The sequence below is a fragment of the Capricornis sumatraensis genome, chromosome 3 (genome assembly GCF_032405125.1).
Source record: "Capricornis sumatraensis isolate serow.1 chromosome 3, serow.2, whole genome shotgun sequence".
NCBI lineage: Eukaryota > Metazoa > Chordata > Mammalia > Artiodactyla > Bovidae > Capricornis > Capricornis sumatraensis.
Window position 1 is genome coordinate 112,678,019 of NC_091071.1, and position 13,163 is coordinate 112,691,181.

Here is a 13,163-nt window from a genome sequence, read left to right on the forward strand (position 1 = left end):
CCCTGTCATACTCAGGAGTTAGCTAAATATCATGTTATATAAATAATGAAAAAGCCCAGCAAGCTGATTAGGACCCTTTATTATTATAAAAGGACACTTTATAGAGTGATTGTGGTATTTTTAAAAGCCTGACAAAATTGATAGAATGAGATATGGAGACAAAGGGAAGAGAAGGGAAAGGAGAAGTAAGAGTGAAAAGGAATAAAGAAAAAAATATTGGCCAAGCTCATTAATAAACATAGTTGAAAATTAACACATCAACCATGGTCCATAACAAAAGTGCAAAGAAGCTTTGACTTTAAGAACTTTATTAAATTGTATAGCATGAGGAAATTAAAGGAATAAAATATTTTCAAATCTATATAAAAAATCTCGCTACAACATATATTTCTGTGATTGGGCAAAAAAGAATTAGACTCACAAGAAAATATCTACGGGGAAGAATATATGAAAATATTAATAGAGGAAAGATAAAAGGACCATTTATTGTACTGATAATATAAAAGAAAATTTCCACCGATGTCTGAAACTGGAGAAAGTCAACTTTCACCATTGTAAGACTGAACTATTTTATTAAAAATCCTTGTAAATAAAATGATACAAGTTAGTAGAACGTACACATGTGGGAGATAGATGGAAACTTCTCCTACTTGAAAATCATATGGCTGTTTATCTACAGAATACCAACGAATAAAATTCTATAAAAAGTTAATGTGGAAAATAGTTATTTAACTAACCTATTTATCAGTTTGGTTCAGTTAAGTCACTCAGTCGTGTATGACTCTTTGCGACCCCTTGGAGTGCAGTACACCAGGCTTCTCTGTCCATCACCAACTGCCGGAGCTTACTCAAATTCATGTCCAATGAATGGGTGATGCCATCCAGCCATCTCATCCTCTGTCATCTCCTTCTCCTCCTGCCTTCAATCTTTCCCAGCATCAGGGTTTTTTCAAATGAGTCAGTTCTTCACATCAGGTGGCCAAAGTATTGGAATTTTAGCTTCAGCATCATCCTTCTAATGAATATTCAGGACTGATTTCCTTCAGGATGGATTGGTTGGATCTTCTTGTAGACCAAGGGACTCTCAAGAGGCTTCTGCAATACCACATTTCAACGGCATCAGTTCTTCTCTGCTCAGCTTTCTTTATAGTCCAACTCTCACATCCATATATGACTACTAGGAAAACCATGGCTTTTACTAGGCAGACCTTTGTTGGCAAAGTAATGTCTCTGCTTTTTAATATGCTGTCTGGGTTTGTCATAGCTTTTCTTCTTTCTTCTTTTTGTCTTTTAATTTCATGGTTGCAGTCACCATCTGCAGTGATTTTCGAGCCCCCCAAAAAAAAGTCTCTCACTGTTTCCATTGTTTGCCCATCTAGATGGGACCAGATGCCATGATCTTAATTTTCTGAATGTTGACTTTTAAGCCAAATTTTTCACTCTCCTCTTTCACTTTCATCAAGAGGCTCTTTAGTTCTTCACTTTCTGCCATAGGGTGGTGTCATCTGCATATCTGAGGTTACTGATATTTCTTCCGGCAATCTTGATTCCAGATTATGCTTCATCCAGCCCAGCCTTTCTCATGACGTACTCTGCATATAAGTTAAATAAGCAGGGTGACAATATACAGCCTTGATATACTCCTTTCCCTATTTGGAATCAATCATTTGTTCCTTGTCTAGTTCTAACTGTTACTTCTTGACCATACATATTTCTCGGGAGGCAGGTCATGTGGTCCGGTATTCCCATTTCTTTCAGAATTTGCCAGTTTGTTGTGATCCACACCGTCAAAGGCTTTGGCATAGTCAATAAATCAGAAGTAGATGTTTTTCTGGAACTCTTTTGCTTTTTCAATGATCCAACAGATGTTCACAATTTGATCTCTGGTTCCTCTGCCTTTTCTAAATCCAGCTTGAACATCTGGAATTTCAAGGTTCATATACTTTTGAAGCCTGGCTTGGAGAATTTTGAGCATTACTTTGTTAGCATGTGAGAAGAGTCCAATTGTGCAGTAGATTGAGCATTTTGTTTATAAAAATATACAATCATGTGTATTTCAAATAATATAATGGAAAACAAACCAAAATATGAACTAGAAACAGATGTGATAAAAGTAAACAACCAGTGATCATATGAAAAAGATTTTGATTTTCTAGTATTTAGAGAATTCTAAATAGTTCATGGAAAATAGGGAAACAATGGCAACAGTGAGAGACTTTATTTTCTTGGGCTCCAAAATCACTGCAGATGGTGACTGCAGCCATGAAATTAAAAGATGCTTGCCCCTTTAAAGAAAAGCTATGACAAACCTAGACAGCATATTAAAAAGCAGAGACATTACTGACAAAGTCTGTATAGTCAATGCTATGTTTTATCCAGTAGTCATGTATAGATTTGAGAGCTGGACTATAAAGAAGGCTGAACACTGAAGAATTGATCCTTTTGAACTGTGGTGTTGGAGAAGACTGTTGAGAGTCTCTTGGACTGCTAGAAGATCAAACCAGTCAATCCTAAAGGAAATCAATCCTGGATATTTATTAGAAGGACTCATGCTGAAGCTGAAGCTCCAATAATTTGACCACCTGATGTGAAGAGATGACTCATTAGAAAAGACCCTGATGCTGGGAAAGATTGAAGGCAGTAGGAGAAGGGGACTACAGAAGACAGGATGATTGGATGTCATCACTGACTCAATGGACATGAGTTTGAGCAAGCTCCAAGAGATAGTGAAGGACAGGGAAACCTGGCATGCTACTGTCCATGGGGTCACAAAGACTCAGACATGTCTGAGTGACTGAACAACAATAAGTATTTAGAAAATTTAATTAAAACAGATTATGGTTCTCAAAGGTAAAAAGAGAAAATATTATAAGTGGACAATCATAGAAATGTCAATACTATCCACTGGGAGAAAAATTAACTCTGAGTTTATTTGGCATTGAAGTTTATTAATGACAAAGGACTTCCAGAATAAGTTCACTACTAACTGAATTGCTATTCTGATATGTCTTTGGTATATCAAGTAAGTATCAAAGGTCATTGAACAATAAATGGTATTTATCTATAACATTTGTCTGTCATAATATTTTTTCAAGGAATATAAATTTTAGCACAATAGAAACACAAGTATAACACTGTATTAAAAAATAACAAAGAGTTTCCATTTGGTAAACATTGAAAAATTTAATAGACTCACTCATTTATAAGGATGTGGTATAATGCCTACAATTTTTAATGGACACTTGTGTCTTAAGCATATAATTTAAGGTGATACATAAATTGAAGTACATGTATTATAAGTAACAATTTAATAATTAAAACAATTAGACATTTAAAAGAAACTTTAAGACATTTTTAAGTAATTAAAAACAAGTTTCAAATAATGTGTGTAAATATATATACAAAAATTTGCAGAAATGAAGTATATTGAGAACTATAAATGACTATAAATATATAAAAACCTGCCACAAGAATACGCAAATGGAGGCTTCCATGGAGGTCCAGTGGTTAAGACTCTGCTACCACTGCAAAGAGCATGAGTTCCATCCCTAGTCAGGGAAGGTTCCACATGAGTTGAGGTGAGTCAAAGATTGAAAAAACCAAAGAAAAAAAAAAAAGAATTAAAAAATATGCTAATGTGTTAATAGTACCTATGAATGAAGAAAGTAATTGTACAGAGGGAATGAGTAAAGGAGATTTTGTATTTTGCTTTATATAATTCTCTACTGTTAGCATTCTCTGCAAAAAGATTGATTTCATATATTTTGTGGTAAATAGGCAATTGCATTTAAAATTTTAAATACAGTTAACATTGTACTGAGGTTCATTGTTCAACTAAGAAAGCATGGAGCATTCCAAGTGTACAAAACAGACAATTTAATACAGAGATTTGGTTACACAGTTGATGGAAGAGCTGGGTAGCCAATAAGATACATTGACTCAGACAGAGATTTGCAACTACAGAAGGCCACTGGTTATTAGAATCCCCAGAACAGATCCCCTGGAGGAGGGTAAGGGAACCCACTCCAGTATTTTTGCCTGGAGAACCCCATGGACAGAGGATCCTGGTGGTCTATATTCCATCAGGTCGCAAAGAGTCAGTCATGACTGAAGCAACTTAGCATGCATGCACTGGATCTCAGGGGATGGAGTCACTCAGCAAAAGCTAGAATTACCACAGGAGGTTTTTAGTACAGAAGACATCATAGTGCCATAGGTAGTCTGAGGCATAGTGATTAGAGGATAAATGCTTCAGCTTTGCCCTTTCATGTCTGTCTCTGAGAACACCTGCCATCAGTGAAAACAGGTGACAGCAGCTGATGAAGTAATCTGAGAAACAGCTGCCAGGGTCATCCCACCTGACACACTTAGCAAAACATGGGAAGAATAAAGAACAGGTCTGAGGGTATACAAGTCCTGGACTGACTTGAATACTTATGATGCCCTTAATTAATTTTATGACAAAAATGCATTTAATAATCTTGCATATCAGCATTTATATTCACCATCTAATAGTAGATGTGTAGTATTTTGAGTTGGAAGAAATTTAGTACTTAGGATGTCAGAGAATAGTCTCCGTTAAGACCTCTAGTATACAAGTAAAACATGACAGATTCATATATGTATCTGTTGGGTATGGTTTTGGCTCTTCTGATTGTCTATGTGAAGTCAGGCTCCATTTTTTATTTAAATCATAAAAAACAGATTTTGAATATTTAATACACACTCAGAAGTCTGGAAATTTAACTAGACAATAGCTAGCAATGATTTCAGTTAAGTGAATATTTTGTTTTCTCACTATTCAGACTACTGAAATTCTTGATTTCCCTCATTTTAGGATTAAATTATTTAGCAAGTTATTCTGTGAGAAAATCTTACACAAAGGCCATTAAGTGTTTCAAGAGGAAACAGAGCTCTTGAAAAACCACAGAAAAGCTAATGAAATCTAGGGACTGACAGAATTAATCTCAAAAGTATACAAGCAGTTCCTGCAGCTCAATTCCAGAAAAATAAACTACCCAATCAAAAAATGGGCTAAAGAACTAAACAGACATTTCTCCAAAGAAGACATACAGATGGCTAACAAACATATGAAAAGATGCTCAACATCACTCATTTTTAGAGAAATGCAAATCAAAATCACAATGAGGTACCATCTCACATTGGTCAGAATGGCTGATATCCAAAAGTCTACAAAAAATAAATGCTGGAGAGGGTGTGGAGAAAAGGGAACCCTCTTATACTGTCGGTGGGAATGCAAACTAGTACAGCCACAGAATACTGTGGAGATTCCTTAAAAAACTGAAAATAAAACTGCTGGGCATATACACTGAGGAAACCAGAATTGAAAGAAGCACATGTACCCGAATGTTCATCGCAGCACTGTTTTTAATAGCCAGGACATGGAAGCAACCTAGATATCCATTGGCATGAATGGATAAGAAAGCTGTGGTACATATACACAATGGAATATTACTCAGCCATTAAAAAAGAATATGTTTGAATCAGTGCTAATGAGGTGGATGAAACTGGAGCCTATTATATAGAGTGAAGTCAGTCAGAAAGAAAAACACCAATACAGTATACTAATGCATATATATGGAATTTAGAAAGATGGTAATGATGACTCTACATGTGAAACAGAAAAAGAGACACAGATGTATAGAACAGTCTTTTGGACTCTGTGAGAGAAGGTGAAGGTGGGATGATTTGAATCACTGAAACATGTATATTATCATATGTTAAACAGATTGCCAGTCCAAGTTCGATGTATGAGAAAGAGTGCTCAGGACTGGTGCACTGGGATGATCCTGAGGGATGGGATGGGGAGAAATGTGGGAGGGGTGGTTCAGGATGGAGTCACATGTACACTCATGGCTGATTCATTTCAATGTATGGCAAAAACCACTACAATATTGTAAAGTAATTAGCCTCTAATTAAAATAAATAAATTTTAAAAAATTCTATTTCAAATATATTAAAAAAAAAAAGAAATGTAGGGAATTCTCTCTGGACTAAGCTCTTCTGTTGGACTCTGAAGAATTAGTAAGAACTATAGCTTTATTCATTCAAAATGAAAAGAGAGAAGAAAGGGGAAAAATTTATTTTAAAGATAAAAATGTAATAAATTGCCATTAATTTGCAAGAAACTATAATCAGGACACTGAACATTTTAGCTAATAACAGACTGCTTATATCATTTTTTGATGTGATGAGTAAAATCTTTATGATAGTCCAAAGAACACTTTGGGTGATGTTTTATGACCATAACCAGGAGCTGTTGCCACAGTCCTCACTAATCTCTGCTTCCAGCTGTACCATATAAAATTCAACCTCCATAGGACTGTAGAACTAATTTTAAAAGATCATTATTTTCATAATCATGTTTCCTTATAGAAGGGTCAACATGAAAATCATGAGCGTTGTATTCAAAATACATCTTGGTTTGAAACTAGCCAGAGCTTTATATATTGCCACTCACCAATAAGTCACTATATATACACATACTGCTTGCTCAGTTGTGCCTGACTCCTTGGACTCCATGGGCTGCAGCCCATCAGGCTCCTCTGTCCATAGGATTTTTCCAGGCAAGAATACTGCAATGAGTTGCCATTTCCTTCTCCATTTACACACACACACACACAACTATGTGGACTTCCCAGGTGGTGCTAGTGGTAAAGAATCTGCTTGCCAATGTAGGAGACGTCATAAGAGACCTGGGTTCAATCTCTGGGTCAAGAACATCTGGAGGAAGGCATGCAACCCACTTTTGCCTAAAATATCCCATGGACAGAAGAGCCTGACCAGCTACAGTCCATAGGATTACAAAATGTCAGACATGGCTAAAGCGACTTAGCATGCATGCATATATTGTGTATATAGCAGTGTGTACATGACCTTCCCAAAGTCCCTAACTATCCCTTTCCCCTCCCCATCACCAGCCATAAGTTAGTTTTCTAAGTCTGTGAGTGTCTCTCTATATGAAACATACATTGTTACCTGGATATGTAAGACCCTATTCTTATCCTTTGTTCAGTATGTACTGTGCTGTGCTGTGCTTAGTTGCTCAGTCGTGTTCTATTCTTTGTGACCCCATAGTCCGTGGGGATTCTCCTGGCAAAATACTGGAGTTGGTTGCCATGCCCTCCTTCAGGGGTTCTCCTCAGCCCAGGAATTGAACTGAAGTCTCCCACAATGCAGGTGGATTCTTTACTGTCTGAGCCACCAGGTAAGCTTGTTCAGTACAATTCCCAATTTTGCACCCATTTAAAAATTATTGTTTAACACTCCAAGGGGAAGAATCTATGCTAGACTTAAATCAACCCACTTATACCCTAAACTTCCTTCGTGCCTCATCCTCATAGATTTCAAAAAGAAAAAGGCTCTGTATTTACCTTGACTTAGATGAAAACCCTTGCTTTTATTTCCACATAATTTAGGTATATTTAAGTATGTTCTGAAGTAGTCTAAGAGATTCTGGAACATTTTTTTTTTTGCAGCTGTACTTAAGGCATTTAAATGTACCTTGATAGTGTCTATTAAAGGTTGTTGCTTAATCGCCAAGACATGTCCGAGACTTTTGCAGTCCCCTGGAATTTAGCCTGTAGGCTCCTCTGTCCATGGGATTTCTCAGACAAGAATACTAGAAGCAAGTCACCGTTTCTTCCTCCAGGGGATTTTCCCAACACAGGGATAGAATCCACCTGTCTTCTGCACTGGCAGGTGGATTCTTTACTGCTTAGCCACCTGGGAAGCAAACTAAATGTTGGCACATGTCATTTATGTTTCCAAAGGTTACATCACAATCTACTAGGACCACTGACCTTCAATACCACCTGAAAGGAGTTCAAGATAGAGATCAGGAATAAAGCATTCTGCATTCTGGGAAAAACTGGCAGAATATTTTTATGAGGTTTTATGAGCCCAAGTTTTATATCTTGTCATGATCAGAAACAGTATGAAAGGCAAAAACATAGGACAAAGAAAGATGAACCCTCCAGGTCGGTAGGGGTCCAATATGCTACTGCAGATCAGTGGAGAAATAACTCCAGAAAGAATCAAAAGACAGAGGCAAAGCAAAAACAACAATCAGTGTTGGATGTGACTGCTGATAGAAGCAAGGCCATGCTATGAAGAGCAATATTGCATAGGAATCTGGAACCATAGGTCAATGAATTAAATCAAATTGGAAGGAGTCAAACAGGGGATGGCAAGAGTCAATGTTGACATTCTGGGAATCAGCAAACTAAAATGGACCAGAATGGGTGAATTTAACTGAGATGGCCATTATATCTACTGTGTGGATCACAATAAACTGTGGAAAATTCTGAAAGAGATGGGAATACAAGACCACCTGACCTGCCTCTTGAGAAACCTATATGTAGGTCAGGAAGCAACAGTTAGAACTGGACATGGAACGACAGACTGGTTCCAAATAGGAAAAGGAGTATGTCACGGCTGTATATTGACACCCTGCTTATTTAACATATGCAGAGTCCATCATGAGAAACACTGTGCTGGAAGAAGTGAAAGCTGGAATCAAGATTGCCAGAAGAAATGTCAATAACCTCAGAAATGCAGATGACACCACCCTTATGGCAGAAAGTGAAGAGGAACTAAAAAGCCTCTTGATGAAAGTGAAAGAGGAGAGTGAAAAAATTGGCTTAAACCTCAACATTCAGAAAACGAAGCTCATGGCATCTGGTCCCATCACTTCGTGGGAAATAGATGGAGAAACAGTGGAAACAGTGTCAGACTTTATTTTGAGGGCTCCAAAATCACTGCAGATGTTGACTGCAGCCATGAAATTAAAAGACACTTACTCCTTGGAAAGAAAGTTATGACCAACCTAGATAGCATATTAAAAAGCACAGACATTACTTTGCCAACAAAGATCCGCCTAGTCAAGGCTATGATTTTTCCAGTAGTCATGTGTGGATGTGAGAGTTGGACTATAAAGAAAGCTGAGCACTGAAGAATTGGTGCTTTTGAAGTGTGATGTTGGAGAAGACTCTTGAGGGTCCCTTGGACTGCAGAGATCCAACCAGTCCATTCTGAAGGAGATCAGCCCTGGGATTTCTTTTGAAGGAATGATGCTAAAACTGAAACTCCAGTACTTTGGCCACCTCATGAGAAGGGTTGACACACTGGAAAATACTCTGATGCTGGGAGGGGTTGGGGGCAGGAGGAGAAAGAGACAACAGAGGATGAGATGGCTGGATGGCATCACCGACTCAATGGACATGAGTCTGAGTGAACTCCTGGAGATGGTGATGGACAGGGAGGCCTGGCATGCTGCGATTCATGGGGTCGCAAAGAGTCAGAGATGACTGGGCGACTGAAATGAACTGAACTAAACTGTGGGAAGGAATCCCTTAGAAGAAATGGAGTAGCCATCATAGTCAACAAAAGAGTCCAAAATGCAGTACTTGGATGCAATTTTAAAAATGAGAGAATGATTTCTGTTCATTTCCAACACAATATCCATTGTGATATTGACTCATTGGAAAAGACTCTGGTGCTGGGAGGGATTGGAGGCTGGAGAAGAAGGGGATGACAGAGGATGAGATGGCTGGATGGCATCACCAACTTGATGGATGTGAGTTTGAGTGAATTCCGGGAGTTGGTGATGGACAGGGAGGCCTGGTGTGCTGCGATTCATGGCGTTGCAAGACCCCATAACATTTCCATTCAATATCATGGTAATTCAAGCCTATGTCCCAACCAGTAATGCTGAAGAAGCTGAAGTTGAACGGTACTATGAAGACCAACAAGACCTTTTAGAACTAACACCTCTAAAAAGATGTACTTTTCATTATAAGGGACTGGAATGCAAAAGTAGGAAGTCAAGAAACACCTGGGGTAACAGGCAAATTTGGCCTTGGGGTACAGAATGAAGCAGGGCAAAATCTAATAGAGTTTTGCCAAGGGAGTGCATTGGTCATACCAAACACCCTCTTCCAACAACACAAGAGAAGACTCTACACATGTCTACCAGATGGTTGACACCGAAATCAGATTGATTATATTCTTTGCAACCAAAGATAGAGAAGCTCTATAGAGTCAGCAAAAACAAGACCGAGAGCTGACTGTGGCTTAGATCATGAACTCCTTATTGCTAAATTCAGACTTAAATTGAAGAAAGTAGGGAAAACTACTAGAACATTCAGGAATGACCTAAATTAAATCACTTATGATTATACAGTGGAAGTGAGAAATAGATTTAAGGGACAAGGATTTGATAGACAGAGTGCCTGATGAACTATGGATGGAGGTTCATGACATTGTACAGGAGACAGGGAGCAAGACCATCCACAATTAAAAGAAATGCAAAAAAGCAAAATGGCTGTCTGAGGAGGCCTTACAAAACCTGTGAAAAGAAGAGAAGTGAAAAGCAAAGGAGAAAAGGAAAGATATAGCCATTTGAATGCAGAGTTCCAAAGAATAGCAAAAAAAGATAAGAAAGCTTTCCTCAGCAATCAATGCAAAGAAATAGAGGAAAACAACAGAATGGGAAAGACTAGAGACTCTTCAAGAAAATTAGAGATACCAAGGGAACATGTCCGGCAATGATGGGCTCAATAAAGGACAGAAATGGTATGGACCTAACAGAAGCAGAAGATATTAAGAAGAGGTGACAATGATACACAGAACTGTACAAAAAAGATCTTCATAACCAAGATAATCACAATGGTGGGATCACTCACCTAGAGCCAGACATCCTGAATGTGAAGTCAAGTGGGCCTTAGGAAGCATCACTATGAACAAAGCTAATGGAAGTGATAGAATTCCAGTTGAGCTATTTCAAATCCTGAAAGATGATGCTGTGAAAGTGCTGCACTCAATATGCCAGCAAATTTGGAAAACTCAGCAGTGGCCATGGGACTGGAAAAGGTCAGTTTTCATTCCAATCCCTAAGAAAGGCAATGTCAAAGAATGCTCAAACTACCACACAATTGCACTCACCTCACACGCTAGTAAAATTAATGCTCAAAATTCTCCAAGCCAGGCTTTACTAACACGTGAACTGTGAACTTCCAGATGTTCAAGCTGGATTTAGAAAAGGCAGAGGAACCAGAGATCAAATTTCCAATATCCATTGAAACATTGAAAAAGCAAGACAGTTCCAGAAAAACATTTATTTCTGCTTTATTGACGATGCCAAAGCCTTTGACTGTGTGGATCACAATAAACTGTGAAAAATTCTAAAAGAGATGGAAATACCAGTCCACCCCACCTGCCTCTTGAGATCTGCATGCAGGTCAGGAACCAATAGTTAGAACTGGACATGGAACAACAGACTGGTTCCAAATCACAAAAGGAGCAGGTGAAGGCTGTATATTGTCACCCTGCTTATTTAACTTATATGCAGAGTACATCATGAGAAAGGCTGGGCTGAATGAAGCACAAGCTGGAATCAAGACTGCTGGGAGAAATATAAATAACCTGAGATATGCAGATCACACCACTCTTATGGCAGAAAGTGAAGAATTAAAGAGCCTCTTGATGAAAGTGAAAGAGGAGAGTGAAAAAGTTGGCTTAAAGCTCAACATTCAGAAAAATAATATCATGGCATCTGTTCCCATCAGTTAATGGTAAATAGATAGGGAAACAGTGGAAACAGTCATAGATTTTATTTTTGGGGGCTCCAAAATCACTGCAAATGGTGACTGCACCTATGAAATTAAAAGACAATTACCTCTTGGATGGAAAGTTATGACCAACCTGGACAGAATATTAAAAAGCCAAGTCATTACATTACGAACAAAGGTCCGTCTAGTCAAGGCTATAGTTTTTCCAGTAGTTATGTGTGGATGTGAGAGTTGGACTGTAAAGAAATCTGAGCACCAAAGAACTGATGCTTTTGAACTGTAACATTGAAGAAGACTCTTGGGAGTCCCTTGGATTGCAAGGAGATCCAACCAGTCCATCCTAAAGGAAATCAGTCCTGGGTGTTCTTTCGAAGGACTGATGTTGAAGTTGAAACTCCAATACCTGGCCGCCTGATGTTCAGAGCTGACTCACTTGAAAAGACCTTGATGCTGGGAAAGATTGAAGGCAGGAGGAGAAGGGGATGACAGAGGATGAAGTGGTTGGATGCCATCACTGACTCAGTGGACATGAGTTTGGGTAAACTCAGGGAGTTGGTGATGGGCAGGGTGGTCTGGCATCCTGCAGTCAATGGGGTTGCAAAGAGTCAGACACAACTGAGCTAATGAACTGAACTGATGTCTAGAAAAGAACTAATAGCTGACATCTCCTCCTTGTGACTAGACATGAGATCTATTCATGAGATCTTTTGAAAAAGTATGTGTTTGATTGCATGTATTTGTTCTTCCCCCAAATCACATATATCCTCATCTTTCCCATTGCCTCTTGGGCAGATAGCTTCTTAAAGCTATCTAAAATGCAGCCTCTTGGGCTATAGTCCTCATTTGACCCAAGTAAACCTTAACTCACAATTCTCAGGTTGTGATTTTTTTTTCTCAGTCAGCAACACCTATTGCTACTTCAAATAAAGTTTGTTCCTTAATAGTAAATAACGGTTTCTCTTTGTCTCTCATTTTTCTTGATAGAATGTAGGATAGGTTCTGGGAGCCAGTGTGAAGAATCCCTCCCATGGCAAAGGTCATGAGGAAGGAAGCCTGACAAAACGCAAAGCAGTGATCTGGCTTCAGGGGTTCCCCCTGGGTTTTCCTGAGCATCTAACCCAAACCAAAATCTGTCTGTTTACTGTCTGCTATACTATACTCTTCTGACATTACCACCTTTTCTCTGGAAAGAGTTAACTCAGGGCTTCAGTTAACAGTCTCCTGCATATGAAAAGAATGTTTCAGCTCAAACCCCTTTGATGGCTCTGTAACTTGCCTAACAGTTGGGAACTTTTACAATTTATGGATTGTTTACAGCCCCCAACCGTGAGAGGCTCGAAGCTTAAAATATCTTAAAGATATAGAGCCTTTTAGAGTTAAGAATTAGTTTGGTGAAGAGTTTGTTGAGTCAATGACTGCTGCCAGGCCTCCATATTCTTTATCTTTAAGGCACCTGAAAGATATTAATCAATGTAATTGGGATATAGGAATAGGAATATAGTAGTTTTGATGTTAGCAACACTAGACTTTTGAGTTAATTACTTTTCTTTGTTATATATCACTGAACTCCTC